We start from the raw sequence: 7,343 nt of genomic DNA on the forward strand, positions 1-7,343 counted from the left end.
GAGATGTGAATCGTGTCCTCGATCGTCTTAACGATCGATTTCGGCTGGGAGGGGGACGGAATCATATTGTTGCCGTTTGGGTGTTTAAAGTATCGTGAAAATCGTGAAAATCATGAGCCGGCACACTAAAACCCCCTAAAACCCACCCCCGACCCTTTAAATTAAATCCCCCACCCTCCCGAACCCCCCCCCAAATGCCTTAAATTACCTGGGGGTCCAGCGGCGGTCCGGAACGGCAGCGGTCCGGAACGGCCTCCTGCAATTGAATCGTTGTCTTCAGCCGGCGCCATTTTTCAAAATGGCGGCGCAAAATGGCGGCACCAAGCTGGCCAAAAGTCCCTGGGGGTCCAGCAGGGGTCCGGAAAACGATCTCCTGCCGCGAATCGTGTTCCGTACGGAAAATGGCGCCGGCAGGAGATCGACTGCAGGAGGTCGTTCAGCGGCGGTCCGGAACCCCCAGAATGAGAACGAACATCAGAAAAATATTTCTTCACAGAATGGGTGATGGATGCCTGGAAGAGGTGGTGAAGACGGAAACAGTATTGGAATTCAAAAAGGCATGGGGAAAAACATTGCAGATCCCAAGAGGCCAGAGGATGGAAATAAAGAAATAGGGTAACCTATATTAACTTTAGGTGTAATATTTCTACATGGGGGTAACCTACACGCAGTGGTAGTTACCTCCCTTAACAGAAGGTATGGGAGTAACCTTCATGGAGCGGCAGTTATTACCATAAGCAATGCTGGGCAGACTGGATAGACCATTTTGGTCTTTATCTGCTGTCATTTAGTATGCCTATTTAATGCCATTTGTATGTTTTGTGTGTGCAGATGTGTTGCCTTGCGTAATTTGAAAATCCCCCCCCCGTGCAGATGTTAAAATCTGGCGCGCATGGACATCAGATTTTGTAACATGCGCATGCATATTATAAAATCAGTGCATCCATGTGTGCTTGTGGTTTTGAAAATCAACCCCCTTTTGTCCAGTTTTATGTTATCCTCCATCTTAGAATATACTCTCTTCTAAAATGGGACTATTCAGATCCGAAAATCTTAATTTGGTTCAAATATCTCAAGACTAAGCACATGATTTGATTACATCTGAAAATGGGACCTTTTGGTCTCAATTATCATCTGGGGATATTTCTTCTGTTGATCCAATAATCACAATCTGCAACAAATCTAGAGCTAAACAAATACTAAAATTGGGCCTACTCCAGTTTAAGATGAATTATTTATATCTTTTGGTAAAGTATCTTAATTTAGCCCCTGCTCCAACTTCATGGTGACAGGGGCTCACTGAGGTGGTCATGGGCCATTCCAGCTCCCATGCACAGGGGGAGAAAGGACAAGTCTTCCAAGATAAGAACATAAGAAATTGCCATGCTGGGTCAGACCAAGGGTCCATCAAGCCCAGCATCCTGTTTCCAACAGAGGCCAAACCAGGCCACATGAACCTGGCAAGTACCCAAACAACAAGAAAATCCCATGCTACGGATGCCAGTAATAGCAGAGGCCATTCCCTAAGTCAACTTGATTAATAGCAGTGAATGGACTTCTCCTCCAAGAACTTATCCAAACCTTTTTTAAACCCAGCTACACTAACTGCACTAACCACATCCTCTGGCAACAAATTCCAGAGCTTAATTGTGCGTTGAGTGAAAAAGAATTTTCTCCGATTAGTCTTAAATGTGCTACATGCTAACTTCATGGAGTGCCCCCTGGACCTTCTATTATCTGAAAGTGTATATAACTGATTCACATCTACTCGTTCAAGACCTCTCATAATTTTAAAGACCTCTATCATATCCCCCCTCAGCCGTCTCTTCTCGAAGCTGAACAGCCCTAACCTCTTCAGCCTTTCCTCATAGGGGAGCTGTTCTATCCCCTTTATCATTTAGGTTGCCCTTCTCTGTACCTTCTCCATCGCAACCATATCTTTTTTTAGATGTAGGGACCAGAATTGTACACAGTATTCAAGGGGTAGAGTTTGGGCCTGATCAAGAAATGTGCGTGTAAATACTTACACGTCCTTCCACATGCTGGGGGTCCCTGCTGTGTAAAATTACTTCAGCTATGGATGGAGTGTAACTTTTAAAACAAACAAATGTAGGCAAGTCAGCAAGGTTTTAAGGGTCAGAGCTAACAGGGGGAAGGGAGACCATTAAATTAAGGGGATTTGCAAGTCCCATCCCTAAACTGGGCGAACTGAGAATACAGCAAATGACATCGGCACGCATCCCTTGTAAAAATCCATTTACATGGTAGATGCGGGATTTACGTGCATCCTTTTAAAATTGAGCACACATATATGCTTTTTCAGGCTATTTTATAACGTGCACATATAAGCACGTATGTTCTAAATGGATGTGACCTTGGGTGTGGGCAGACAATCGCGTGCGAACATGTAACCCGGGTGCCTGTTTAAAAGGGTTTTTCTGGAGATCTTCTGAAATGGTCCAGTAAAAATATACACCACCATTGTAAGTATTCAAAAATATATCCTTTTACTAGGACAGTTGATTGCCGGTGAAAAGTCACAGTAGCTACACATTTGTTTAGTGTACATTAAAATTCAGAAAAATAAAATTCCAAAAAATCAAAACCTCAGTCAATAGTACAGCTGTGCATCCTGGCAGTATGTACTTTTGATAAAGAGTACTTCCCCAGTGGTACCTTCCAACAATGGCATTGGGCATTTCCCCAATGGTCCCTGCAAATCTGGATGCATCCCTCTAAAATCTAATAGATTAGAACTGGATACTCCTCTTTAGACAAAGACATATTATCTTCTGACTTATGCTTTCCTCAGACAGTAACTCTAGGATTTTTTTTTTCCAAGCTTGGCATTCCTGCTCCTGACACTAGCTAGGGGGTCGATACAGTAAGGCTGCGTTAGAAAGAGTGCGGCAGTGCCGGGCGCACCCTCATTTGCCACATGCACAGTTCTGATCACATACCGCATGATACTCTATTTAGATTGCTTGCAAATGCAAGCCACGTCTGCGAAGCGTTAGGCCCGCGCAACCCATTTTACTGTATAGGCACTTAATACAGCGCCTATACAGTATCTTGGGTGCGCTGGTACCTGTCATTTCAAATGACATTTGAAATGACAGGTACCAGGAAGTGGATCCCAACTTTAACCCATGAAAACCTAAAAACCGAAAATCCCCTCCTCCCGAAGCGGCTCGACATGTGCCAACTTACCTTTTGTTGCTTTTCAGCCCCTTCCCTTCTCTGCCGCCCTCTGGAGGAGGCAGCCGGCGGCGAAAGCGGCTGGCAGCGTTCCCCCCCACGTAGGTCCCGGTTCTCCTGGCTCGGCCCTCATCAAATTGTGAAGTCAGGTGAGAGCCGACTTTCTGTGCCCTCTCCAGTCACGGCGCGAGCGGAGCGAAGCGACACGTACTTTCATTGGCCTGAGCGCCCGTCAATTTGGGCGCTCCAGCCAATGAAAGCACATAGACGGGCGCGCGTGACGTCACAGCATGCGTCATGCCCGTCTATGTGCTTTCATTGGCTGAGCGCCCGTCAATTTGGGCGCACATGGATGGGCGCGCGTGACATCACGGTGTGTGTCACGCACGCCCGTCTATGTGCTTTCATTGGCTGAGCGCCCGTCAATTTGGGCGCACATGGACGGGTGCACATCTATGAGCTTTCATTGGCTGGAGCTCCCAAATTGACGGGCACTCAGGCCAATGAAAGTATGCTTCACTTCGCTCACGCCGTGACTGGAAAGGGCACAGAACAGTGGGCTCTCACCTGACTTCACAATTTGATGAGGGCCGAGCCAGGAGAACCGGGACCTGCGCGGGGGGGGGGGGGGGGGGGAGGGAACGCTGCGAGCCACTTTCGCCGTCGGCTGCCTCCTCCGGAGGGTGGCAGAGAAGGGAAGGAGCTGAAAGCAACAAAAAGTAAGAAAGCAACAAAAAGTAATGTCGAGTCGCTTCGGGAGGAGGGGATTTTAGGTTTTAGAGGTTTTCTTTTGGGGGAAAGTTTGCCGCCTACCCTTACCCCTGCCTCTAACGCAGGGGTAAGGGTAGGCGGTAAGTTAGCAGGTTAAACACGCGGCAAAACGGCAGGGTAAAATAGAGATAGTCGGGGCGTGCGTTAATGTATGGGAGGAAATAGCTAATTCGATTGTTTACATTTAATATAAATGCCGCGTGCGGAAGGGGTTACCCGGTGATTTAAAGAGGGGGTAAGAATCGGTTAAAGGGGATAGTGTATCGCAGGAAGAGCTAACGCGGCCGGAAAGTGAGTAGAAAGCGGGTTAGGAGTGGGGTAATAGCGGCCCCACTTTACTGTATTGACCTGTAGATAATTCCACTCTTTAAACAATTTGAAGCAATCAGCCTGTACAGATGAGAAGCAGGGAAAATACCTTTCTCTTCTTCGGGTTCTTCAATATATTTCAGTGGTCCCCTTGGACTCCAAGACAGCAAAAGGGCTCACAAGTCTTGAAGGCCTGAACACACCAACTTAGGGTCCCAGCCACCTTCCCCAGACAGGAGGCAGGCAGGCTGTTCTCGTGGATAGAGGGGCCATAAGAACTCTGAACCATGAGGGCATAGGAGTTTTATCAAACTACTGACACCTCCCACTCCGGAATACCAAAAACCTTCACCATTCTAATTTTCTCTCTGACCTCATACTCAGGATCTGTTGAGATTCTAAGCAGATGAATTTTCAAAGGAGTCATGCAAGTAAATGTAATATACGATTGTAGCAATTTTCTAAAGCTATTTACCCACGTTAAATGCACGTAACTCCGGTAAAACCAATTGACAATTCAATGGCATATCTTGTAGCAATTTTCAAAGGCCCACTTACACGAGTAAAGTGCATTTACATGTATAAAACCCTAAGGCCTACTCGTAAGTAACAGTTTTGTGAGCGCCTTACAATAACGACAACACTGACTGTTTTCGTGTCTGGGAAAGTCATACAACTGAAATACAGACTCACTGGGTTTTACAGTTCCCATGTACCTAGTATTTTCATGTATTGCAATAGAAAACATTACATTTAAGCTATAAATCTGAGACTGCTCAATCGTTTTTGACTGAATAAGAAGTTTCTTATTCTGCATTCTCAGAAGAGAGGTTACTTTTGAAAAGACTTTTTAAAATTAAAAGTTAAATGGCATTTTTTTTTTCCATTTATACACAATTTCCTCCAATGCTCAATGGGCGCCAGTTCAGAGCAGAGACGTTGAGCTGATGTAGTAATAAAGACCACAGTATGATTAAAAGGATTTGGAGATCCCTCGATGCACATTCCTTCCAACACTGAGCCATGTTTTGAAGGATGTATGGACTGAATGCTATGCAGGATTTAAAACTGTATCATAAATAAAATGTTTAAAAAAATGTTTTAATGCAAGAAAAAAGTCTTTGAAAAAAATACATAATAATATAGAGCAGTTGATGGACACAGACTGATGATTTTATATAAAACAAATGAAGATATTTAACTGGAAGTGCCTAATATGAAGGTCTTAATTTGAATTTAAATGTTTTTGAATCAGATCTAAGACATTGAGTATTGGAGGAATTTGTATATACATGATTTACCTTGATCCTCCATTTCTGACATTTTTTTCTTCATTTAACATATTTAAACACATTGCCATCCCTAGATGACATTTCTGCAGTAATCTTGGCAGATGGAATAAGCCACAACATATTTGTTGATTTTTAGCAGACCTACAAGTACTATTGCAGAAATTCAATCTCAATATGGCAGGGAGATTACAGCATTCGTAAAAGGCGCAGCATGATTCTGAAAAAATCTCCTATTTGAAGAAAGTAGAACATCTGCATATCTTTTAGTGCCGGCAGTGTGGTGTAGTGGTTAGAGTACAGAGGAGACCTAGAGACCACAGTCTAGCTTCGTTACCTACCACATACTGTGAGACCTTGAGCAAGCCATTTAATCTATCTGTGCTCAAGCACAGGCTAAAGATTTTAAGCAAGGATATAATACACATGGGAACCATCTTGAACAGTGTGTATAATTTATAAAAAATAACTATTATTAGAGACATTTTCATTTACCTACAGACACTGTCACCATAAAGCTGGCAGTTAACTTTTTCAAGTCACTTTAATGCTTTATATATTCATTACAAAATGCTATATATTTTTACCATTTTTTTTTTGTAAGTCTGCTTTAAAATTCCAGAGTTACGCTAGGTACCTACACACAGGAAGTAACAATGGCTCCTGAGCATGTGAAGCTCTCTACATGTATATTTATGTGTATACTTTCAGAAATCAAAAGTATGTAAATGCTTTCCCCACTCCAATTTCACCCTTTGAAATGCCTACTTGGAGTGCAGGGAAAAATATTTGCATAATTTTAAAAATTACCCCCGAAAGGAATATTCATGACAAGTCCATACAAGTATAAGGAAGGAACGTTCCTCCTCCAAAGAATTTGAAATATAACTTAATAACATATATTTACTAAGCCATAATATTTTATCGTGGGAGGGCAAATATTGCAGGGGGGGTTCTTGTGATATTTTGCCCCACCCCAAGAAAATATTTTGGCGATATTATGGCGCAATTTTTTATTGCGAGACAAATCCGAAAAACGCTGCTGCAAAATGGGGCCTACGCACAAGATGGTGACCCACCATACCATGCCATATCTTTAAAGGGCCAAGCAGGCCAAATGTCTCACTCCTCCCCCCCCCCAAAAAAAAATAGGTTTTAAGAACCTCCCCCTGGGGTCTTGTTAGCCCCCCCCCCCCCCGTGGTCAGTTGTTGAGGTTGCCTCTACCCTCAAAATAAACAAAAGATTTCAATAAAAATTGTGCAGCGAAGCCCCACCTCAATCCAGCCCCCTACACAAACCCCTCCCTTTTTTCTTTAAATACTCCCATTACCCCTTTAAAGCCCTCCCAATAGCAAGACCCCCGATATCCCCATAACCTCCCTCCCCCAAAAAATCCCTGGTGGTTTAGGGTAGGCCCCTCCTCCATCCCCCTCTTTTTCCTTAAAAAAAATACCTGGTGGTCTAGGGCCCCCCAGGCTTCCACCCACACCCCTGGAACCCCCCCCCCCCTACCTGTTAGATAGGTTGCTGGGCTAGTGGGAGCCCAAAGCACTCCCTAGATACAGACTCAGTTGACACCATTTTTCAATATGGCAAATGGCCCTTGCCCGTACCATGTGGCACCAGTGGGCAGAGACCCCTATCACGTGGTAGGAGCAAATACTGGTTGGTGCCATTTTGAAAAGTAGCATGACCTGTCCTGGAGTTAGGGTCCCCACTAGCTCACCAACATGACATCTAACAGGAGGTCCAAGTGGTGGGGGTGTGAGCCCAGG

At 44.4% G+C, this 7,343-nt stretch overlaps 1 long non-coding RNA gene across 1 annotated transcript in view; it reads right to left on the bottom strand.

Moving 5' to 3' along the window:
- The window catches only part of LOC115088694, a 29,014-nt gene extending 24,480 nt beyond the window's left edge, over nucleotides 1-4,534 (bottom strand). The window contains exon 1 of the long non-coding RNA XR_003855818.1: nucleotides 4,388-4,534. This is a non-coding gene — a long non-coding RNA (uncharacterized LOC115088694). The remainder of the gene's footprint in view (nucleotides 1-4,387) is intronic.
- Nucleotides 4,535-7,343: the final 2,809 nt, after the last annotated feature.

Source organism: Rhinatrema bivittatum, chromosome 3 (assembly GCF_901001135.1).
Source record: "Rhinatrema bivittatum chromosome 3, aRhiBiv1.1, whole genome shotgun sequence".
Taxonomy (NCBI): domain Eukaryota; kingdom Metazoa; phylum Chordata; class Amphibia; order Gymnophiona; family Rhinatrematidae; genus Rhinatrema; species Rhinatrema bivittatum.